General features: G+C 41.4%; 1 protein-coding gene across 1 annotated transcript in view; it reads right to left on the reverse strand.

The window, feature by feature from the left end:
- The window catches only part of LOC126245770 (formylglycine-generating enzyme), a 117,668-nt gene that overhangs the window by 11,613 nt on the left and 79,435 nt on the right, over positions 1-26,620 (reverse strand). The gene's annotated exons all lie outside the window — the stretch shown is intronic.

Raw genomic sequence — 26,620 nt, forward strand, 5'->3', positions numbered from 1 at the left:
TGCAAAGATTGAAAGCGACGTAAAAACAGCTGTAGAACAAGCGACTGCGACCGCGAGTGTAAATATTGACGCTAGCGCTGCCGCACTGCACGCCGAATTAACACAGATCAAATCCCGTGTGACAGCGGAGTTGCCAAATTGGCAACAGGAGGTCGCACGGAGACTGTCAGCGTTGGAAAGCAATGTAAACAGTGGCGTACAGATCATGAACCGACTCCGCGTACTGATTACTGTAATAACGCTGACGGTAGGCAGGGTGCGAGTGCGCAACCGCAACCTAATGCGAATTATGAGCACGAACAACATGCGATACCGTGCAGCGCACATCACGAAGTGATGAATGTCCCAGAATGTAGCAATCAGATGTGCAAAAAAGAGGACAATGTAACAAAACACAGGACATTCCAACCCTTCAATAGCGAAAAACGAAATGTCCACCCTGTTGTATTTATTAAGAGCTTCAGGAATGTGTGTCCCAGGACATGGACGGAAAGACAAAGAATACAGTTCGTGGTCTCCTTTATTCAAGGTGACGCGGCACTGGGGGCTACCGACGTGTCCGAAAAATGTCTAACGATGCAACAGTTTGAAGGTGCATTCTTGCAAAAATTCTGGTCCGATAGCGTCCAAGAAAGACTACGAAACGAGTTGTACAGTCCAGAAATGTACAATCCTAAGATGGGAACGTTACGCAAATATTTCGAAAAGTATATAAACAAAACCAGGTACTGGGACGAGCCAATGTCCGATCGTGACATAATCAGATTAATAAAAATGAAGTGGCCCAGTGAAATTAAAAGATATTTCATCAATGTGCCGGAATACGATATAGAACAATTCATGGAAATAGTGGATTCTGTTGACTTATTGATCGAAGATATGAAAACCGAAAACAAGTGGAACCATGCAGGCTGTAATCAACAAAAAGCCGATTACAATAGCAGCCACAGTAGCGGTAGTAACTTAGTACCAAATGGTAACGGGAATAGGCAAGAGCACCGGCAACAGACGAGGCACAAACAATGGCAATGGTTATAACGGCAACGGTTATAATGGTCAAAATCGAAAGAGACATCATGATGGACGCATGAGTAATGGATATAATGGTAACGGCAATCCGCAATGGCGGAACAACCGAAACCAGTGGCGTGGTTGTAATGAACCGACACCACAGTGGCAACAAAATACAGCGCCACAATGGAACGCCAACCCAGGTTCGTCACAGAACATGTCAGGAAATTACAACCGACCACCGCAAAACCAGAGCCATACACAATATCAAAATACACCATCGGGGAGGCAGGGCGGCCAACCCAACAGTAGCAACAACAACCAGAACCACAATGTGAGGTTAGTGGAAGTGACAGACAACTGTCAACCCACTAATGCTCATCCGTTAAACTAAAGACAGCCACAATACGCTCTCCGTTGTTGGCTGCAGGATGGTGTAGCGAGGGCACATTCACGGATGACAGTCATAAACTTTGTATGCTGAGATACAATGAAGGAACAAAAATAGAAAAGGAACTTGTAGACATACCGCAGAAATGTAACCGAACTGACAAAAGTGTTGTGCAGGCTATATTGCAAGCAGATATGTATGGAGCACCAATACACATAATAGTCGATACCGGTGCGTCAACCAGTGTCATGAGCGCAAATTTTTACAAGTACTTGAGTCAAAATAATAGAATACCAGTATTGCCAGTGAAGAATTGTCGTGTTACAGGTACAATAGGTGCACAATCTCATATCATAAAGCACCAGGTGCAAGTCGAGTTTACGGTAGGAAATGAAGCAATGAAAAGCTCGTTCCTAGTAGTTACGGGATTAGGTGTTGCTTGCATCCTGGGGGTGGAATTCTTACGCCAGAGGGACGCAAAAATCGACCTCTTGTGCGGGGAAGTAAGCCTTATGAATGAGGATAGACAGGTAATTTTGCCATTGTTGAGGACACGGGAAGTGCATGGTAAATATTGCCGGAACTTTCAGTCGAGATTCGAAGGAATACAGGTAATGAATTTATATTCTGACTTAAGTACAAGACAAGTATATTTTAAAGATTTTATTACTGAAGACAAAGAGTAAAAAAGGAAACTGATAGCCATGAAAGTTAGGGAGTCAGAACATTTGACTGAAGCACAACAAAACGAATTGACTCAGCTACTTACAGATTATGAGAATGTGTTTTCGGAAAAACCTGGTGTTATCGAGGGCTACACCTATAACATCGAAGTGGTACCTCACAATACTTTCTGTCACGCAAACTACACCATCCCGTGGTCAAAAAAGGAGGCAATTACGAAGGAAACAAGAAAAATACTTACAAAGACTTAAAGAAGTTCGCTCAGTAGAGCAACGTTTACATTTGTGTGTAGTAGGTTAAGTTTAGAGTGTATTTTTTTTTCTGTGTGTAAATGTTTAGATTTTAGTGTAACATTAAAAGCCAATGAGGCGCACAAGATTAGTGCGATTCAATTTTGTAGATGTTAAAAAATAATAATATTTTTAAGCAATTGCAATTTGAAGAAAAAAAAATGAACGTAGGTTTAAGAATATTTTACAAATTCCATGTTGAAAAATGCTTTAAAAATATTAAAAAAAATAATAATAAATTCAATAGCATGTAATGATGAAAGAATTTTTCATTAGTGTGTCATGAATATTTTTGAACTGTAGTAGTAATGCAACTTACTAAATTCAATATTATAGTGTATACGTTGTTCCATGTATTTATGTCTGTGCCGATCCTGAAATATGCTCAATCATAATTTACTTAACAATATGAGTGCAGGGTGTACATCACCCAAGGTACCTCATGTGTTGTGGACAAGGTACAAAGCAAATCAGTAAAGGCGACTACCGCTAAGCACTGATAAAATATATTGCCATCTGCTAAGGCAGAGATCTGCACGAATTTATTGTGTAAACAAAGGTCACAAATCTAACATTAATCTAGGAACTTGCACGCTAGGCCTAGATTATAAAATGTGTACAGTAATGCGAGAGGCAAAGTTTTGTAAAGTCGAGCCTGGCTCTGGAGGGCAAGTAGGCAATGAATGGGCAGACATGACATGGGACTTACCTCAGATGAGACGGAAATACAATTGTATAGTCAAAAAATCTGAAGGCAAGTACGACTCTTAAGTGGAAAATGAAAAGAGATAATTAGTGCGAGAGACTGGTAAAATCCAGCACGAGCCAAAATCCAGTTCAGACTGAATGAAATACATTAGTGTTTGTGAACTAATCGAAACAGTTACTTTAAGCAGTGTGAAAAACTGTGAAGGTGAAACTGTAATACGGACAGTGAAGTGCTAGTATTGAACGTTCAACAGCGGTAAGGACGCCAAACGCCAATATTACGCACGAAAAATTGTGAATTTGCTTATAAATGTGAACTGTTAACGTGAAGTGAACCCACAGTCAATATTTTTGGGACAGACTGTAGTTTCAGTGAGCACAATAATGCGAGATTGGAATGCGATGCGTGGACTGTTGCAAAACAGCGACCGCAGAAACGGCGAATGTTTGTGCTAAGCTCGTACTGGGACACTCACCAGTGCCTACGAGTGCGGCGAAAACAAATAATTTTGTCAAGACAAAAATTGACGTGTAATGGAAACAGTATTGCATCAAAACTTCATTCACGGGAGAAGATGCATGTCATGTATTCTGCAAGACAGTGCTAGCTTGACACTCTGAAACTGGCGAAAACTTAACAACTGCCGCACTAATAAATGCTTCTTTCCCACTAGCGTAACCATCTGCAGCGGGAAACAAATATTACGTTGGTTGTGTGTATGTTTCATGTACTACGTCGGAGACGCGTAGCAGAGCTGACTCCTGCCAACAAGCGCGGGAGGCGGATATCATCCCACTCCGCCACGCCCGGCCGAGACAGAAGCGCATCGCCAACCGTGCAGCCGATCAGCTGATTCTGACGTTCCGCGACGGCGAGAGACACGCTGGCGTCGAGCGGGCGTTGACCTCTCCGCAGCCGCCGCGACCGCCGAGCACCGAACACACCAACCGACGCCGTCGCGAGCTAAACGTCGCGGCGTAGATCATCAACGACGCCGCAATCAATTGTTATAATGACCTGATTTCTTTGCACAGTGCAACAAAACATTATTTGTAATGTATGCACATCCTGTACTCCAATGACATCCCAGAAACATTTAAGTTAAAGTGACCCAAGCAGTTAGCCTGTCGCTCCGCCGAGGTTTTCCCCAGGTTTCCCTACGGCCGCGCCAAATGAGGAGCGAACAGTTGACACCCCTGGGACTTCAAATGTTCCGGACTAACTCGTGGTTGTATACCTTGAACTTCATCTCTATTACACTTTGTGTGCAACACACCTCAGTAATTACAACATACGATGTGACATATGTAAACTGTGAAAGAAAAATCTGCGTGTGGACACTGTGGACATGAAAGAGGAAATATTTATGTCAAAAAAAACACTAACATTTTTTATGACAAACATTTCGGGGGCAATATAGCGTCCCCAGTGCTATATTACGAAAAGACTAAAAAAACAGTATTCATAAATTGAATAATATATTTTTATCATGTAGCCGTAAAGTAATAATCTCTCTGTCCAAGTTTCAAATGCAAAGAAATAATTTATGACAAAATGATCTCAAGAGACGACAAGATACGCTCTTTTGTTAATTTTTTAGTCGTTTTGTCTTCCTCTTTTGTCTTGAATGTGTATAGAGGGACATCTTGCGAGTGCTGGGAAATGTAAGCATATTTGTATGAGTTAAGCATATAATATACTGATTTAATATTATTGTGCACTTTTAATTTGTAAGAGGTGATCCCGATTTCATGTCCGCCTTCCTTGAATTAACCTGCATTCAAGTAATTTACAGTTCAACAATCGCAGCGGCCGATGCAGCCAACGACGCCATTACGTGGCGATATTAACTTATAAAAAAATTAGCGGAAGCGGAAAACTCGCCCGCTATTAACATAATATTAATTTTTCTCCACAGCCGCCCGACGTTGCAGAAAATACTTAGCTTTAAGATTCTTATTTTCAGTACCATAGCCGAGACCCAGAGCCAGGACTCCGACTACAATACAATGGTTAACGGAGGTAAGAAAAATACTCTCGCGCGTGTGTGAGCCGCAATTGTAATTAATAACTGAAGATCTTGTGCTTTAAGGTGAACTGACTAGCCGAGGAAATTAATATGAAAAGTTTATTACATTGTACAACTTATATGCTCATGTTTTAAGATTCAGCGAGTCTAACATTCATTAACGTAGCGAATAATTTGAAATTAATATTGTTAAAAAGGAGAACTTCAGGAAAGCATTTAATCGTAAAATCAAAATTAAATGGAATATCATTTTTATTAAGGCCCACCACGTAAGTCGGCAACAATCAAATAATAATAATAACAATAATAATAATATATATATATTAAATTACGACGGACGCGAGAACAGATACACAAATTTCTACTAAATTTTGACCATCATTTGCGCGTCCATTTGTTAAATCAAGAGTGCAACAGTCTCTGTTCCCTCACCATTTTCCGAATTCTGTCATTAAACCTCAGTGAGTCTTTTCCATCCTTAATCCACTCATCACTCAGCACATGCTTCTCCAGAGTGTGATTTACAATACATTTTAACTTTGCCCATTGCCCATAATTCCTCTATATCCCTCATATTGGAACTATATGATGTTCATTCACTATCTAAGTAAGATGTTAACAACTGCTTATCTGCTCTTTGTAGCAAAAATGCTCTCCTAGCCTTTTTGATGGCCTTATTAACTTTAGTAGCCAAGGTAGTGAAGGAAGACGAAAATTTAATAGTCATGGGTGACTGGAATTCGAGAGTAGGAAAAGGGAGACAAGGAAACATAGTAGGTAATTACGGATTGGGGGTAAGAAATGAAGGAGGAAGCTGCCTGGTAGAATTTTGCACAGGGCATAACTTAATCATAGCTGACTCTTGGTTCAAGAATCATAAAAGAAGGTTGTATACGTGGAAGAAGCCTGGAGATACTGAAAGGTTTCAAATAGATTATATAATGGTCAGACAGAGATTTAGGAACCAGGTTTTAACCTGTAAGACATTTCCAAGGGCAGATGTGGACTCTGAACAAAATCTATTGGTTATGACCTGTAGATTAAAACTGAAGAAACTGCAAAAAGGTGGGAATTTGAGAAAATGGGACCTGGATAAATTGACTAAACCAGAGGTTGTAGAGAGTATCAGGGAGAGCATTAGGGAAGGATTGACAAGAATGGGGGAAAGAAAAACAGGAGCAGAAGAATGGGTAGCTTTGAGAGATGAAATAGTGAAGGCAGCAGAGGATCAAGTAGGTAAAAAGATGAGGGCTAGTAGAAATCCTTGGGTAACAGAAGAGATACTGAATTTAATTGATGGAAGGAGAAAATATAAAAATGCAGTAAATGAAGCAGGCAAAAAGGAATACAAACGTCTCAAAAATGAGATCAACAGGAAGTGCAAAATGGCTAAGCAGGGGTGGCTAGAGGACAAATATAAAATTGTAGAGGCTTATCTCACTAGGGTAAGATAGATACTGCCTACAGGAAAATTAAAGAGATCTTTGGAGAAAAGAGAACCACTTGTATGAATATCAAGAGCTCTGATTTAAACCCAGTTCTAAGCAAAGAAGGGAAAGCAGAAAGTGGAAGGAGTATATAGAGGGTTTATACAATGGCGATGTACTTGAGGACAATATTATGGAAATGGAATAGAATGTAGATGAAGATGAAATGGGAGATACGATACTGCATGAAGAGTTTGACAGAGCACTGAAAGACCTAAGTTGAAACAAGGCCCTGGGAGTAGACAACATTCCATTAGAACTACTGACAGCCTTGGGAGAGCCACTCCTGACAAAACTCTACCATCTGGTGAGCAAGATGTGCGAGACATGCGAAATACCCTCAGACTTCAAGAAGAATATAATAATTCCAATCCCAAAGAAAGCAGGTGTTGGCAGATGTGAAAATTACTGAACTATCAGTTTAATAAGTCACAGCTGCAAAATACTAACACGAATTCTTTACAGACGAATGGAAAAACTGGTAAAAGCCGACCTCGGAGAAGATCAGTTTGGATTCAGTAGAAATATTGGAACACGTGAGGCAATACTGACCCTACAACTTATCTTAGAAGAAAGATTAAGGAAAGGCAAGCCTATGTTTCTAGCATTTGTAGACTTGGAGAAAGCTTTTGACAATGTTGACTGGAATACTCTCTTTCAAATTCTAAAGGTGGCAAGGGTAAAATACAGGGAGCGAAAGGCTATTTACAATTTGTACAGAAACCAGATGGCAGTTATAAGAGTCAAGGGGCATGAAAGGGAAGCAGTGGTTGGGAAGGGAGTGAGACAGGGTTGTAGCCTCTCCCCGATGTTATTCAATCTGTATATTGAGCAAGCAGTAAAGGAAACAAAAGAAAAATTCGGAGTAGGTATTAAAATCCATGGAGAAGAAATAAAAACTTTGAGGTTCGCCGATGACATTGTAATTCTGTCAGAGACAGCAAAGGACTTGGAAGAGCAGTTGAACGGAATGGATAGTGTCTTGAAAGGAGGATATAAGATGAACATCAACAAAAGCAAAATGAGGATAATGGAATGTAGTCGAATTAAGTCGGGTGATGCTGAGGGAATTAGATTAGGAAATGAGACACTTAAAGTAGTAAAGGAGTTTTGCTATTTGGGGAGCAAAATAACTGATGATGGTAGAAGTAGAGAAGATATAAAATATAGACTGGCAATGGCAAGGAAAGTGTTTCTGAAGAAGAGAAATTTGTTAACATCGAGTATAGATTTAAGTGTCAGGAAGTTGTTTCTGAAAGTATTTGTATGGAGTGTAGCCATGTATGGAAGTGAAACATGGACGATAAATAGTTTGGACAAGAAGAGAATAGAAGCTTTCGAAATGTGGTGCTACAGAAGAATGCTGAAGATTAGATGGGTAGATCACATAACTAAAGAGGAGGTATTGAATAGAATTGGGGAGAAGAGGAGTTTGTGGCACAACTTGACAAAAAGAAGGGACCGGTTGGTAGGACATATTCTGAGGCATCAAGGGATCACAAATTTGACATTGGAGGGCAGCGTGGAGGTTAAAAATCATAGAGGGAGACCAAGAGATGAATACACTAAGTAGATTCCGAAGGATTTATGTTGCAGTAAGTACTGGGAGATGAAGAAGCTTGCACAGGATAGGGTAGCATGGAGAGCTACATCAAACCAGTCTCAGGACTGAAGACCACAACAACAGCAACAACAACAACAACAACAACAACCACCATTGTCCCTCTGATGACATGGTCACTAATCCTTGTCTCTATACTAACATTGTTGATCAGGCCAGACTTGTTTGTGGCTACAAGATATAAAATATTTTCATTGTGGGTAGGCTGCTGAACTTTCTGCTCAAGAGCATTTTCAGATAACTGTGTTCAAAAGTACTTCACAAGACTTCCTGTCTGTACCATCTGCAATGAATCCTTAGATGTCCCAGTTTACACCTAATAGGTGAAAGTTGCCTCCAACTACATCTCCACCTCCATCTACATGGCTACTATGCTAATCACAAGAACTGCCTAGCAGAGCGTCACTGAACCTCCTTCACAATAATTCTGTTATTCCGCTCTCTACCAGCGTGCAGAAAAAAATGAATACTTAAATCTTTCTGTGTAAGCAATGATTTCCCTTATTTTATTGTGACTAATACTGTACGAGTTAGGTATTTTGACACTACTGAATGTAGACTTTCTTTGAATATTTGAGAACTGCCATGGTAGAATCAGAGGGCTGGTAGAAATGTCTGATAATTAACTTGACTTTCCCTAGAACTGTTACATGCATTCAGGTAACTTAAGGCAGATTCGATTTTGACCATGAGAGAGAGAATATTTTTGTCAAATGCAATGACCCTCCTATGACATCTACTCTGTCTTTCCAATATACATTGCATGCCTCACTAAATGTTTCAGAGCTTTCTACTTTGGATTTCAGCCAGCTCTCCAAGAATAATTTGAACATGACATCCTTCCTGAAGGCAGTAAATTCAGAAACTTTCTTATGAATACTTTGATAGTTTCTGTTAAAATTTTCGTAGTTGAAGTGTCTTTATTTTCTAGGTGACCTGATTTCACTCTCTGCATTTCAATTGGTGAGTGTGCATTGGAAGACCTCAAACTACTTGTGCTTGTGCCTTTTTTCCCGCAATGACACAGGGGTGGCATGGTTAATCAGATTTGGCAAGGTTAATTTAATGGGTGGCCGGATGCCCTTCCTGCCACCACCCCGTACCCCCCGGGACGGAATTAGTGTACCCCAACTGTCTGTGTCTAGTGTAATCCATGGAATAGTGCGATTGTGTTCAGATGTCTGCGAGCCGTGTAACTGATGCGGGGCATGGGGACAAGCCCGGTATTCACCTAGTGGGATGTGGAAAACCGCCTAAAAACCACATCCAGGCTGGCCAGCACACCGGCCTCCATCGTTAAACTGGCAGGTGGATTTAATCTGGGGCTGGCGTGCCTACCCGAGTCCAGGAAGCAGCGCATTAGCGCTCTCTGTTAACCTGGCGGCTCAGGAGGACTTCAAACTACTGCCTAGCCTAAAAAAAGTACATGTGCTCTTGATATGTAATAAGTTGTGGTTTAGCCCATCTGTTAGATTTTCTCCCAAGAAGAACAACTAAGATTCATCCTCCCCCCCCCCCCCCCCCCCCCGACACACACACCTTTTCATTCTATATCCAACACAGGTGCACATGTAATATACCATATGTAAAGGAAAATGTACGGTAAATCTCATTGAAACTTATAGCTCATTTGTTTATATTTATCTGCATGAGTATAACGATGCAGCTGGTTTTCCGGGAGCCTGAAAAATTAAAAGTGACACCTAATAAAATTTACAATGAAGTCAGGATACAGGAGAAACACTGTGAGCAAATAAGCAGCAGAGAAGGTATTGTTACCACTCTTTCGAAAGCAGATGATTCCAACTTTCTGAGAATGTTTTTAGAATTATCTGAAATTAATTAAATCACAAAATAATTCATATTAAACAGTCAGAGCCTCAAAATTTGAATCACCTATTTTGCTTTAATGACTGCAAGATACTGAACTTTGACAGCATAATCCTAGTGTTGTACTTTTTCTGGATCTGACAAATGGCTCTGAGCACTATGGGACTTAACTTCTAAGGTCATCAGTCCCCTAGAACTTAGAACTACTTAAACCTAACTAACCTAAGGACATGACACACATCCATGCCCGAGGCAGGATTCGAACCTGTGACCGTAGTGTGGATCTGACATCACCACTTGCTACTTACTTCAGTCAGTAACTAACATTTTGAATAATTTTATCATGAAATACTTGTTGCAAGATGGATGCCATAAGTAGGGGATTTCTGACGATGCATAATAATAATGTTCTGTATACTTTTGTGGATTATTAACCTGAAACATTTTTCATAATAAAGAATGGTAGTAAATTCTTCCATGCCAAATAGTAGAATCTAACCCAACAGAATTTCAAGGTTTTATTACATATACACATCACACCAGTGCCCCGCTATCATGTATATGTCTACCACATTAGACATGTACAGTGATAAGAAAGTCTGAATACTGCTAGCCTGGTGCGCACAATTTTGTATTGATTAAGGTGAACTCTGCATTTTCATGTAAGTGTGCCTGTAAATAATATGAAACTGTGTAGTACCTTGGCATCTTAAAATCTAAGGCAACCTAGTAAATGCTCAACTTAAAAGGTACTAATGAATTGCAGATGTTAGTTACATGCCGGGCTTACAGTTTCTGGTGACAATACTTTGAGCTGTTTTTAACTAAAACTGTAACCTGGCCTAGGAATCAGATGACTCTCCTTCCTTATGTACCTGCAGGGAGGACATTCACTTTCGTTCACCTGTAGAAACTGTGAAATATGAAACCAAACTGGCCACCAACTTGGGTAAAGTGCAAATATAAGGGATGTATCACCTTTAAAACTTATTTCACATCCATTCTACATGATTTGGATCTACCCTACATGGCCCCAGTTTTCAGGATATCATTTCAGTTCAACTACAAATGAGACTAAGATCCTTCAAAACAGACTATAGATAAACAGAATGTCACACACTCCATGAGTGCTCTGCTAGGAACTGCTTCCTTTATGTAGTAAACCTCTGACCTACAAAGGTGAGTCCTACAATTCTCCACCTCACAATGCAGGTCCAGAAATCTGCAGCCTACACCACCATAAAATTGGCAGAGCCTCTGGTTGACACCCTCCACTCTGCTCCAAACTGAGGGATATCTATCAGTTCAGAGAATGATGGTACAAACTGTGATTTCTGCTTGCACTCGGTGAGAGAGGCCCAGCAGTCTCTACCAGCTCTGTCAGCTGGCCGTACTGATGATGCTTTCAGCAAGCCACAGACGTCACTCGTGCCCATGTGAGTCACAACTTGCAGACGATTGCACCATGCATGCTCGACAACTACAGGCAGTGCCGCCTCCACAACTCGGACGAGGTCCCCAGGCAGATGTACCAAGAGCACATTCAATTTATTTCTGGCCCTGGTTGGAATTTCCTTAAACGGCTTCATAATGTGTCTGGCGCTGGAGCTGCCAATAACTACCAAACTCCTCCCAGTGTGACTGCTCAGACCTCGCTGAAGGAGCAGCCACCTGTCCACTCAGAGTATATGGGCGAGACCAATCAGCCAGCCTCGACACTGACACTCTGCCTCAAGGGATGTGAATACAGTACCACCTGCCACTCACTTTGCAATGAGGGCAGGTCCCCATGCCGGGTACACTGCAAGGCACCTCAGCAGCAAAGCCTCTGAGTGAAATGAATGATACCTGGGGTGTTCTATGTGACTTGCTAGATTCTCCACCACAAAAAAATTGAACAAATCTCCAGAGCCCGATGGAATCCCTGTCAGATTCTATAGTAAACTTGCAGCTGAGTTAGCCCCTCTTCTAACTATAGTCTGTCGTAGATCCCTTGAACAAAAAACCATGTCCAGTTCGTGGAAAAAGGCACAGGTCACACATGTCTACAAGAAGGGTAGTAGATGTGATCCACAAAACTACCATCCAATATCCTTAACGACTATTTGTTGAAGAATCTCAGAACATATTCAGAGTTCAAACATAATGAGGTACTCTAATAGAATGATCTCCTCTGTGAAAACATTGATCATGTGAAACTCAACTTGCACTTTTCTAACATGACATACAGAAAGCTTTGGATCAAGGCAACCAGGTACATGCTGTATTTTTTGATTTCCAAAAAAGCATTCAACTCAGTACCACACCTACACTTATTGTCAAAAGTTTGATCATGTGGGGGTATCAAGTGAAATTAGTGAATGGATTGAGGACTTTTTGGAAGTATGGAGAGTCAACCCGATTAATAAGATCTGCCAAACATATTTCTAACTTTTCCTCAATAACTGAATCCAAGAAGAATCTCATTAATGCCAAGATTTCCATCCCTGAATAACTGATGGAATGCCCTATGGAGATACAATGCTTGGCTATGGCTGAATTACTGGGCTGAGAAACGCAAAGTGGCGATTAGGTTCAATGAACCTTTCGCACACTGTGCACGTTAAAGGACAAATGTAGGCTTTGCTACAATGCCAAGGTATTCTGTAGATTACAGCCCTCTGCAATCCCAGATCATCCTTTACCAAATTGAGATGAGCAAGAGTCCTTGTAAGAGGGCAGAAGATTACTTTGACATAATGTTTCCTTAAGATTATGCCTAGTTTCGATGATATATTGCAGACATATGGGAGGAACACCCTGGTCTTGAACTGCCAGAGACTGAACTCATGTAATATAGTAACAATGTGGTGACACAATAATGTCATTCGCCACCTGTAGGTCGTAAAAAACAGCGATGCGGTGCTGACGACGTGCAAAGACCATCCAGATGGTGGACTCCAGGTAAACCAAATTATCAGCAGCGGATCGGCCTTTGTGAAAATCATCATGAGATACAGCCAAAAGGCTCCGAGACTCAAGGAGCCAATGCAGCTGCTTTGCCCATCATGCACTTGAGCAACTTGCAGAGAATGCCAGTAAGGCTGAATGGGCGATAACTGTCCATCTCTAAGTGGTTCTTATCCAGTTTCAGTACTGGGACTGTCATGTTTTCTCGCCACTGAGATGAGAACTCACTCTCTTTCTAGATCTGATTAAAGAGGCCAAGGATGTGAAGCTGACAATCCACTGAGAGATGTTTCAGCATTTGGTTGTGTATGCAGTCTGGCCCTGGGACCATATCAGGGCAATGGCATAGGGCAGTATAGATGTCCCAACACTGAATGGAGCATTTTATGGCTCCATGTGGCATGTAGTAAAAGATAAGTGCATTCACTCCACCTGCTGTTTTATGGGCCGAAAGGCAGGGTGCTATTTCTCAGATGCAGATGCGTGAGCGTAATGCTCAGAAAAAATGTTCAGTGACAATGTCTCAATCAGTATAAACATTACTATCTACAGAAATACTTGGTACACTTGCACGGGACTGGAAACCACAGAGGCGTCTGATCTTTGCCCATACCTATGATGGGGAGGTACGTGATCAAATGATTGAAACATACCGTTCCCACGGTTCTTTCTTTCGTTGTTTTATGAGATAGCGGACGCGGGCATGGAGCCATTTAAGGGTAATGAGGTGCTCCAGGGAAGGATGCCACTTACATCACTGGGGAGCCTGCCTATGATCTCTATTGGCCCCTGCTATCTCTAGGATCCACCAGGGTACAGTCTTCCAATGGGGGGGGGGGGGGGGGGGGATCCCGAGGAAGGGGGAATTGCTTGGCTGACTGCCAAAAGAATGCTGCTGTTGTATGTTGAACAGCCACATCGATACTGCCTTGCAATTGGGAGTTACAGACGACAGCAGAGGTGAATCCATCCCAGTCAGCATTACAGAGAACTCATCTGGGTGGGAGTCCAGGAGAGCAACACTGAGGGAGACACGGGAAGATCCGGATGTAGTCACAACCACACTGGATACTGTGGACCCTCCAGTGGATAAATGGTAGAAGAACAGGAGAGATCAATGGCTGAATAAGTTCCATGTGCCACACTGAAGTGTGGGGAGGCATCATAGTTTAAGAAGCATAGATCAATCTGTGCCAGTAAATTTTCAATGTCTTTACCATGGGCAGTATTCATTGTTCCACCCCACAAAGGGTTATGGGCATTGAAATCACCCAAGACTAGGGAAGGTGAGGGGAGCTGTGAGAGTAAGACAGACAGTACATCCTAGACATGACATTATCAAGAGGGAAATAAGCATTACAGATGGTAAAATCCTGATGTACCCTTACCCGAACAGCCACAGCCTCAAAAGGTGTATCAAGCCACACAAGGTCACTATATAGAGTCCAGCACCTGATACCCTCTCATAGTTGGTATGATTCTTAAAATAACATTGGTATCCACATAGGGCAGGGTTCCAAGTTGCTGGAAACCACTTTTCCTAGATGCCAATACATAATACAAGGTGCTTAATAGCTGCAGTAGCTCAGCCAGGTGGTTGAAAAACCCATTTCAGACTGTCCGAACACTGTGGAAGCACGAAGCAACTGGGCAGAGGGGAGGGAGGCAGGTTGTGACGCAGGGTTATGTGCTGCCTCCGGTTGAGACATCAGGTGATCCATTAACATAGGTTCTATGGCACATTGCCTGGGGAGATCTGGTGTCTCAGGGGCCACCAGTATCTCTATCTTGAGTACAGGAGGAGTACATGCAGAGTCTGGTAACATGGGAGTCACTGGAGTTTCCTTTGTCTTAGAAGGCTTCCTTCTGTCCTCCTCCTCCTCCTCCTCCTCCTCCTCCTCCTCAGAAGATAAGGACTTGGAAAGTTTCCTTGAATTGGTTTCAGTGAGAGACAAAGAACGAGAAGTACAATGGCCTTCAGCCACTGTCTGGCATCTGGCTATGGCCCAACAGGAACCATGGAAGGAAGAGTTCCAAGAGACCTCTTCCTAGTTAGAGAAGCCAGAGGAGAATGAGGCCCCTATGGCTGGGGGATGGGGACTGGTGTGCCTGGCATGTGGGGAGCCAATGCTCCCGAAGTGGGTGCGATGGAAGCACTAGGAGGAGGCCCAACTGCCTGGAGGGCAGGTATTAGTGGGCAGCTACAAGGGCCCAACTGTAAGAGGTGCAACAGAGGTAAGCACCATCGACAGAGAAGTCAACAACATAAGATGTAGCGTAAGATTGTGTCATTTATATGGGATTAAGACACTCGAGCTTTTTTTTCTTTTGCTTCCTGATTTGAGCTTTTCCAGGGTCTTATATTCTGGGAATTTCTTCTCCTGCTTAAAAGTGGAGCAATATAGTGAGCAGGAGGACACACAGGGAGAAGAGGAGGTGTAGGAGATTAGTGTTTAATGTCCCATCGACAAAGAGGTCATTAGAGACGGAGCCCAAGCTCGGATTAGGGAAGGATGGAGAAGGAAATCGGCCATGCCCTTTCGAAGGAACCATCCCAGCATTTGCCTGAAATGATTTAGGGAAATCACGGAAAACCTAGATCACGATAGCCAGAAACAGGTTTGAACCATCATCCTCCCGAATGCGAGTTCAGTGTGCTAACCACTGAGCCAACTCGCTTGGTGGGGGAAGAGGAGCACAAGTAATGATCACATCCAAAGGATGTCCATAATTCCTGCAGACAGGGCTAGCAGTGCAACGGAAAGACATATGTCTTAACTTCATACACCTGAAGCATCTCTTAGGAGGAAGAACATTGGGTTTCATGTCACACCAGTACACCATCACCTTGACCTTCACAGGCAACATATCACCCTCGAAAGCTAATAGGATGGCCTCGGTAGCAACTCTGTTTTCCCTTGGTCCCCTATGGGCACTATGGATGAATCCAGGATTAAATTTTCACCCTGCAACGGAGAGTGCACTGATATGAAACTTCCTGGTACATTAAAACTGTGTGCTGAACCAAGACTTAAACTCGGGACCTTTGCCTTTCACAGGCAAGTGCTCTACTGACTGAGCTACCCAAGCATGACTCACAGCCCTCCTCACAGCTTTACTTCAGCCAGTACCTCATCTCCTACTTTCCAAACTTAACAGAAGCTCTCCTGAAAGAAAGGAGATTGCAGAGACAGGACTTACCCACAGCCTGGGGGATGTTTCCAGAATGAAATTTTCACTCTGCAGCAGAGTGTGCAACAATATGAAACTTCCTGGCAGGTTAAAGCTATGTGCTGGACTGAGACTCAAACTCCAGACCTTTGCCTTTCACGGGAAAAGTCCTGAATTCGAGTCTCACACAGTTTTAATCTGGCAGGAAATTTCACAACAGCTGAAATGCACATCTCGTCACTCTAAGTTGGCCTTCAGCTCACCGTCAGATTGCAAAAGAAGATCATGGTGAAAGATGATGCTCTGGACCTTATCGAGACCCTTGGGGGGAGTGACAGTCATGGGAATGTCGCCCAACTTTTCGCAAGAGAGAAGTGCCCGTGACTTTGCAGGAGATGACGTTTTAATCAGGAAGGAACTGCTATTCATCTTGGAGATGGCTGCAACTTCCCCATATTTGTCTTCAATGTGTTCAACAAAAAATAAAGGCTTTGTGGCTGAAAAGGTGTTCCTGTCGCTCCTAGTACAGACCAAGGACTTGGGAGGGGGGATTTTTCCCCTTGCTGTCTAGTCCTACATTCCTCCTATGTTGTGTCCAGGTAAATGAACATATTGGGATCATACTTTGTTGCATTATATGAGGCCTTTCGATTCAAAGAGACTGCTGGGGCCATGTGGCCACCAGTGAGAGAAAGTTTAAGTCGCTTCATGTGTGAATTGCCCGCCATGGTGCCACCCACTCCACATGGGAGCTCCCACCGTGGGCACCACCTGACCACAACAATGGCTACCTCATCAGTTATCCATTGCTGGGAGTCCCCGTGCCCCAAACATGACAGGCACATATTCTATGGCATAAATATGGAGTGTGTAGTGCAGACACCAACAGTGTGAACAGGGAGCTACCAGCATGCATTTATGACCACCCACATCCCCTCCCAACCAGCATGCACACACACAACAGTGCGGCTACCATGCTGGGGTTTGGGCATGCTATGATAACAGGGAAGAAATGTGCCAGGGTGGAGGTGTGGAAGGACACAGAAGCGGAGCATACACCACAGTGGGCGACCGTCCCTGCACGACATGCACTTCTGTAAAATTTGGAAAAGATGGCAGGTCAAACCCACTAATGGGGACCATATAATCTTTAATGGAAGGTGAAGATAGCACCGGGAGTGAAACTGGAAATCAAGACCAAAATCGTGAACCAAGTCCAGGCAGGGTCTGTACCAAAAGAACCCGCTAATGGAATATCGTACAAGGTAAGAGACAGTGGAAGTGTAGGTTTGCTGCACAGAAAGAGAAAGTAGTGCTGCAATGGCTGGGGCCCCATGATAGCCAAGAACATACTCACTGAAGAATGGTCAGGCCCCTGGGGCAATAAATACTGTATTGCGATCAAATTGAGCAGTTACATAGAAAACAATCTTCCTTGGTCCATATTCTTTAGCACAATCATACAATGGAACAAACTCTCTCGAGAAAGAGTTCTTACACATACAAAACATCTAATATTACAGAACATACATTTATTAAATTATTAAGAAAATTCCAGGCTCTTTTAGAAAATGTGAAGGTAAAAAACTAGAGACAGCAGGTCACGAACTCCCGAACTTAGGGTCTGTAACTCTGTGATCTGTGACTACATTCACTACACTACTGTGATATTGCAGGCTTACTTCACTTCAATTATATGATGTGCTAATCGCCAACATACATTTAACTGGCATTTAATTATAAAAAAATCATACCAAGAGAGACTTTTTTTATCTTTAGTACACCATTGCTTTGATATGGCATACTTTCATAACACCCAAGTTATAATGTCAAAACAATGACACAAGTAATTTCTTTAATCCCCAGGACACTTCCTGTCATTTCCTAACAACAAACTGTACCAATAATGACATTCAAGAGAGCCACAATGTGTTAGAACTTTCAAACAGAATTTATCCATAGCACCCACTAAATATGGGGTTCAATGGAAAACAATATGGCATCACCCAAGTTCTTCTTGTCACACATATGTGACAGAACAGTTAGGCTGAGGTCACAGTTTTCTTTGGTCAAATCAACTGACATTCTCTCACACAAAATATGGAGTGTGAGAAATTGGTAAGAGTGATTTTGTGGCATCCTGAGGATGAAAATATCATAATTGGGATATAGTTCAGAAACTCTGGACTGAAATCGCAGGTTTATTCAAAACCTCAAATAGGCAAAATCTTTACTGGAAGCTTTAGACATCGATTCAAGTGAAAAGGGTGGTGTATCATATATGCTTATAGCTACTGTACTGGGTCGTTTTAGTGGTACGTTGTCATTAGTTCTTTACAAATTATAATTGTTATTATTACTGCTTACTTGTGTTTTATGCCAGTAGGGTAGTGATTCTCTTAATATAAAGTGATCTGCAAATGTGGTGTATGGTATGTATTTCCACTTTTAAGTGCTTTAGGTTTTACGAGTATCTTATGCTACACTTTATGCCTGTCTTTCACTCCTGTGCTAAATGACAGTCATTGAAGGTTAATTGACATACAGCTGTACAACTTTAAATAAATACAGTGGAACAGAGTCTTTATAACTTGCTTTCCAAGGTCACCACAAATGACCTTGAGTATGTAATAGAATGTTTCTCCCATCATCTCATATAATCGTTAAACTTGTCTGGTTATTCCAATAACTGAGGACAGAGTGTGTAGTACTTGCCACCACATTCTTTACAAGACAGGGAAGCTTGTTCACATGCATTTGGCATCTCTTTAATAGCAGAAGCCACTATGCAGCACTCGTATCCAAACACAGAGGCATTGTGGTATCCACCACACCCTAAGAGGTTAAAATCTAACCTGCTTCATACATAGAATAGATTCTAACCTAATCTAACCTCCTTGACCTCACCAAAAACTGATGATGCACTATTACCATGTTATCGGCTGATGTTATCAGGTGACCATTGTTGGTGCCACTACAAATGCAGCCTTAAGCTGAAGTGAATGATTCTTCAGGAGGCCCATAAGAGCTGTTATCTATGCCATGCCCTCCAACCTCTGTTACATAGGGCTCAACTACCATTACACATGCAGCATTAACTACTACCTGTTCAAAAAACATCAGTTCATATCAACAGTTCCAAAAACATTGACTGTCATTTGGTAAATTCATATGGGAAATATTCAATGTCCTGATAATTAAAATGCTGTACCCCATTATTGAGAAATGTCTTTTCTAGTGGCTCCACCTAAGAGCCTGTAACTAAGGGCTCAGCCTGGTGTAGAGGGCGGTGGCTATGATAGTGACAAGCAGAGCATCGGGTGCTAAAAGCACAGGAACTGCAGATTTTCAGTGGAAGAAATGGTTGGTGTCATTTACACAGGAATGTGAAATCTACATCTTATATTCTGCAAACCACTGGAAAGTCAGGCAGAGAGTACAACCCAAGTGTACCAGTTACCAGGGTTTTTTCCCATTCCATTTGGGAATGGAGCATGGGAAGAGCAACTGACTGAATGGCTCTATACACTCTGTAATTAATACAATCTTGTCCTCACAATCCCTCTATGAGCCATAAGCAGGGGGTTGTAGCATGTTCTTAGAGCCAGTGTTTAAAGCTGGCTCTGTAAATGTTGTAAGTAGGCTTTCTCAGGATGAAGAGGGCATCCTGTCTGGCAATTTTCCCTTGACCTGGGGTTCTGGGTGACTTTTCCAAACTCTGCCACTTTTTCCTAAACCTCTCTGGTACTTTTCCTTCACCTCTCTTCCTTTTCCCTTCTTTTTTATATGTGTGTTCTCCTGCCACTGCTTGACAAGTAAATATTTTATATAGCCAATTACTGAATATTTGTACAGCTTCTTCACACAGTACTTCATCATAGATAACTGCATCATCAGCAAAAAGACCGAGGTTATTATTAATGTTGTCCACAAAGTCATTAATATATAACAAGAATGGTAAGGGACTCAACACATGCCCTGGGTCACTCCCGAAGTTACGTCTGCATATATTCACGACTCTCCATCCAAGATAAAATGCTGTCTCCTCCATACTAAGAAATCATCACTGCGATAGCAAATATCACTTCATACCCCCATATGATCATACTTTTGATGAAAAGTGTAGATGTGGCACTGAGTCCAATGCTTTTCAGAAATCAAGAAATACTGCATCTGCCTGACTTCCTTGATCTATGGGTTTTAGTATATTAAGTAAGAAAAGTGCAAGTTTGTTTTCACATGATCAATGTTTTCAGAATCCATGCTGGTTGGGATGGAGGAGGTCATTCTGTTCAAGATACCTCGTTACATTTGAACTCAGAATATGTCCTAAGATTCTACAAGAAAAGGATGCCAAGGATGTTGGACAGTTGCTTTGCGGATAGCTTCTACTACCCTTCTTGTAGACAGGTGTAACCTGTGCTTTCTTCCAACTAATGAGAAAGATTTTTGTTCACAGAATCTACAACAGATTGAGGTTAGAGGAGGGGCTATTTCAATAGCACATACAGTATAAATCAGACAGGGATTCCACCAAACTCTCAGGCTTCTGTTTTATCAATTTCAGCTGTTTTTCAACACCACTGACACGTAACTTTTGGTTCCATGAGAAGTGCTCAAAGGTATCTGTAAAATTTGTAACAAATGATTTCGTGTGGACATGTCAGGAGTGCATTACAGAAACGTGCCAACGAGATATTAATAAAGTTTTACGGGACAAAGACGCGTTAATAAAAGGACTCCAAAGTGAACTAGACGCTTTAAAAATGAAATATAACGCGCTGAGTGAAAAATGTGCGAATCTAGAGATACAAATGTGTCCGAAAACCAGCAGCAGCAGTGCACCAGCTAGAACTGCGGACACAGCCACATCAACAGCCACGAGGAATGATAGAGCTGCCACTTGCGTATCTACCAGCAGTAAGAATGTGAGTAGCTGCAGTGAAGATTTTTTATGGACTATCATCCCCCAGCCAGTGCCACAAAAATTGTAAATATAGAAGCATCTAATTCTTTGCCTATCCTTCTCAAAAACAGAACTTTAATTATGCACCTAAATGTACAATCAATCAAAAACAAAATAGATGAAATTGATGTGTTCCTAAGTTCAAACCCATGTCATGTTTTCTGTGTAAATGAACACTGGCTCACACCAGCTGAAATTGCCCTGTATACCCAAGAAGGATTTGAATTAGCAAGCTCATATTGTAGAACCAAAAGTAGTCATGGAGGAGTCACTATTTTTATAAAGAGAAACTCTAACATTGAATATGTAGCACAAAAAATCGATCATTTTTGCAAAGAGCAACTTTTTGAAATTGCTGCATTATTGCTTCCCAAACTTAAATTAGTGATCATCTCTATTTATCGCACTCCTAGCTCTGATATTCATCAGTTTATTGACCAAATGGAGACTTTAAATAAGTACCTGCTGGTAAAATACAGACACCACAAGATAGCATACATTGGTGACATTAATATAAACATACGACTAAAAACACCAACTGTCACCCACTTTCAAAACATGTTAAGGTCTAACAACTTGTACTGTATGAATAACAAGCCAACCAGATTAGATGCCTGCCTAGATAACATAATCTCCAATTTGACAAAAGACGAGTGTCAGTACGGAGTGATAAATCCAGTTCTATCTGACCATGACAGCCTATGGCTAATGGTCAACTGTGAAAACTATCCTACTCAGCAACCTGAACACATTAAGAGAATCAGATTATTATATCCTGACAACATTACAAAGTTAAGGCAAAAATTATCAGAAGTCCAGTGGGACAGAGTATATAATTGTAATAACAACGATAATGCTTTTAACTTATTCATGAACATACTAACAAGCTTAGTTCAAAACTGTTGCCCACAAATAATCAAAAAGATGAAAATAGATGGTGCACCAAATAGAAAAAAGAAGCACAACTGGGTCACTCCTGAACTGCATGACCTGAGAAACACACTTATTGCCCTACATCAAATGGCTAAAACTGGTAACCTAGAATCGAAGCAGAGGTATAAAGAAGCCAGGAAGAATTATAGAACTGAAATACAGACAGCAAAGCAGAGAGCCAATGATGCTTTCATTGAAAACTCCAGCAACAAATGCAAAGCAGCCTGGCAGGTAATAAACAAAATAGCAGGGAAACATAAAAACAGAAAAGAAATTCCAATAGTGCCAGAAAAATTAAATAAATTTTTTGTTAACAGTACTAAGTTCAAAGCTACTGCTACCTCTGCACCAGATGATGCAACTTCTGAAAGTTTTACCTACAACATTCCTGACCTAAATAACTTATCCTTTAAATGGAAACAGGTGACCTGCCAAACTGTATACAAAGTCGTCACAAACCTACATGGCTCATACAGTGAAGATCTCTATGGCATCTCCACACCATCTTGAAACAAATAATTGACATTATTGTTGCCCCTCTTACCTTTCTGATCAATAGTACTTTTACAGTTGGAAAATTTCCTGAGGTCCTGAAGGCTACTATTGTTATCCCAATCTATAAAAAAAGGAGAAAAAAACAAACCTGAAAGTTACCATCCAATATCCCTCATACCTATATTATCCAAGATAATAGAATGCTGCATTAAAACACAACTTTGCAACTACTTTGCTGAATAAAATCTTTTTTCCTCCTCGCTCTTTGGTTTTAGGCAAGGATTGTCTACAATAAATGCAGTAGAAACTCTTGTGACAGACATACTTGATGGCTTCGAGAACAATTCCATCACTTGTGCTGTATTACTAGATCTGAGTAAAGCATTTGATACTGTATCCCATGAAATACTAATAAATAAACTAGAGCACTACGGTGTCAAAAATAGTGAACTGGCATTAATCAGATCATACCTGACAAACAGAACTCAGGTAGTCATAGTAAATAGCCAGCAATCAAATGCCCTACCAGTTGTAAGAGGCGTGCCACAAGGCTCAGTGCTTGGACCTTTTCTCTTCCTGGTATACATGAATAACTTGCCTACTTTCATGCTTCACAAGTCAATAATATATGCTGACGACACAACCATGATTACCTCAGATAACAAATTGGAGGGAGTGAAGAAACAAACAAAAGTAATGCTTGAAAAGTCTGCCATATGGCTCCACAGTAACAAGCTGATACTCAACAGTAGCAAGACTGAAACTATGTATTTCTTCTTGCACAATCTACAGGAAAAATCAAATGAGTCTGACTCTGTAAGACTTCTAGGAATCCACCTGGACCCGAAATTAACATGGAACACCCACACGGAACTGTTATGTACCAGACTATCTAGAGTAGTCTTTTTGTTAAGGAAACTAAAAACATTAGTTAGCAGAAAACAACTTTTATCTTCTTATTATGCCTTCTTTGAATCTCACTTACAGTACGGAATAAAATTACGGGGCAACTCAACTGGTGCTCGGACAGTGTTCATGTGGCAGAAGAAAGCAATTAGGGCAATTACAGGTATTAAAAGCCAAGAATCATGTCGAAAGCACTTTAAGGAACTTAACATCTTAACATTACCTTCTCTGTATATAAAAACGTGTCTTCTTTCCATAAAAAAACAAATACATATCTTACCTTCCAGAACAGATGTTCATTCACATGATACCAGATATAAAAACAATCTTGATGTAGACTTTACTAGGCTATCTAAGGTCCAAAGTAGCTTTAAGCAAACAGGATTAAAATTATATAACAAGTTACCACAATCCCTGAAAGACCTACAAGGTGATACCTTCAAGAAGCAGCTACACAAATTGTTAGCTGATAAGTGTATCTATGATGTAAAGGAATTAGAATGTAATAGAGAGTGAGAGTATCTATGATGTAAAGAAATTGGAATGTAGTAAAGAGTAACTATGATGTTAAGGAATTATAATGTAGAGAATAACTCTTTATCCTCATGTAATGTAATCTTAATGTACATAGTTTCCCAATTTTAGATTCACTATCAAATGTAATGTTAAAACTGTCTATTTCAACAAATGTTGGCTAATGACAAGTAATAAATAAATAAATAAATAAATAATATCTTTCTCACTCATCTTTCAGATGTGGTACAACAATTAAATTATGGCAATACTACTGAGTTTTTCTTTCTAAGAGAACACTTGAAAATAGAGTTAAGTATTTCTCCTTTTGCTCTGCTACCATCAATTTCAATTCCTGTCTCATCCGTGAGTGATTGGGCACTAACTTTGGTGCCACTAATACCTTTTACATGCAATCAGAATTTTTAGGATCTTGTGAGAGACCTTCCAACAGTATTCTGCTATGGCAGTCACTAAAGGCTTCAATCACTGCTCTCTTGACTGCCAAACACATTTCATTCAGTATTTCTCTATTTATAGTCGTTTGCTTTATTTTACACCTATTTTGCAGTATTCTCAATTAATTTAGAAGTTTCATTACAGTGAGTGTATGCCACGGAGGGCCCTCTCCCAAAATGAACTGTTCTACTGGGCACGTATCTATACAGTGCATAGTCCATTATTCTTTTAAACTTGAGCCTGAGTACCTCTACATGCTCCTGCCCTGTGCTGAAAGTTTCAAGTGCGCTTTAACATTAGCAGTCATTTCGTTGTATCTTTCTGTGACTCAATGACTTCTCTATGTGGTGACTAGCAATCTACCTTTTTCATATTGTTGTTACAGAATACATTAATCTTTCTAAGTGTTTTAATTGTCCTTTGTACTTAGGCCATCGCTGTTGCTACAACAGTCTCTTGATCACCTATACCAGTTTCGATGTGGACATTTTCAAAGAGCTCCAGTTTATTTGTTGCTGTTAGCTCTAATATATTTCCATCATGAGTGAGGTTCTGAACTATCTGTTGTAGGTGGTTTTCAGCAATGCATCCGCTAATGTTCCACAGCATGTTGTGTCGCAAACACAGATAACAGACAGATGGTGTTGGCCTACAAGTGCAGAGATTCTCTCTCTGGGCATAGTAACCAGGTTTATGAACATCAGAAAGCATGTAGACGGTAGGAGTGCAAGTACTGGTGGATGGGGGGCATGAGGAAAGAGAGAGAAACTCAGGGGAGTGGTTCTGAGTTGGACCTAAGGATTTGAGGAAGGGCTGGAGATCCTGCTGGATTACTGTGACAGACCTTGTAGGTGGATATATCTGACAGCTGGCCGAGTCCCTACATGGTGTAATTCCTGCAGTTCATAACCACAGTGGTGGAGTCTTTGTCAGCAGGTAGGATTATAAGATTGGGGTCAGTTTTTAGGTGAAGGTTGCAGTTCTTTCTGCAGACATCACGTTGATTTCCTTGCTGAGGGATTTGGGGAATGACAGGAGGCAATGGTCGAGGTTAGGAAAGTTTGGAACGTTAACAGAGGTGATTTGGGGCCAGTAGGGGTGGATCCTGGTTGCAAGGGACTGAGTCAGGCAGGTTTGTAACACATACTTCATTGTCATAATACTGGCAACAATCTCCACTAACCTTCTGCAGTCACACCCTCTTCTCAACAGTCTTCTGTGTCATTGTCATTGTCTGATGCACAAACTCATCGGCTATGGTGCCCAGGTGTTGCGTTTGTAACTAGTGCACCTACTGCTTCTCCTTTCCACATTCCAATCTCATACTCCTGCTGCCTCCCTCCGATTCGCCTCACCAGACACCCTTTCCCAGTCCTCCCCCTCACTCCCTGCCTGTCCCCCCCCCCCCCCCTCACCCATTACATCCTCCACAACCCCTCGCACACAAGTCTACCTGCCTTACTGCAGCCCCTGCATTGTGAAGCTGGCCCCAGGTAGCTGTACAGAAGTGTGTGTGTGTGTATGTGTGTAGGGGGAGGGGGGGGGGAGGTGGTGGCGGAGCTTAGTATGTGCATGTACTCTAGCTCAAAAAAGAAGATTTGTCTGAAAGATACTATTTTTGTTAGTATTTTTGTTTGCATGCTTTTCGACGACTTAACATTTCTACTTTTCAGTGAGCTATCACATTTCCTCCCAGATTATTTAAAAACTGATGTATGGAAGAAAACACTGATAGTAACGAAGGAAAATTTAGCTGAGGGAACTAATAATTTGTGACAATGAATTACTTAATTTCAGGAAGTGAAAGGTATTGTGTCACTTACAGACGAATAAGAAAGTAAGGGCAACACACTACGTAGCTTGCAGAACTAATAGTTTTGTCATCAAAGTGGAGAGAGGGATATGTTGGGGGAGTTTAGAAAGGCAGGGCAAGTCGTCAGGCCCCAGGTTGAAAGAGATCCATCCACCTGAGGCAGGTTTCTCTCATCCTGGGGTCTGAATAACCATCCCTTCCCTTTTAAACTTCCACAACATACCCCTCTTCTCCCTTCCCAAGTGAAGAAATCATTACTTCTGAAAGCTATATAACGTGTCCCTTTTAATTTAAATGTGTCCATAATTGGTAATAAACATTTCACTACTGAAGTTAAGTACCAGCTAACAATACTATCTCTCA

This window comes from Schistocerca nitens, chromosome 1, assembly GCF_023898315.1.
Source record: "Schistocerca nitens isolate TAMUIC-IGC-003100 chromosome 1, iqSchNite1.1, whole genome shotgun sequence".
In the NCBI taxonomy this organism is placed as follows: Eukaryota; Metazoa; Arthropoda; class Insecta; order Orthoptera; family Acrididae; genus Schistocerca; species Schistocerca nitens.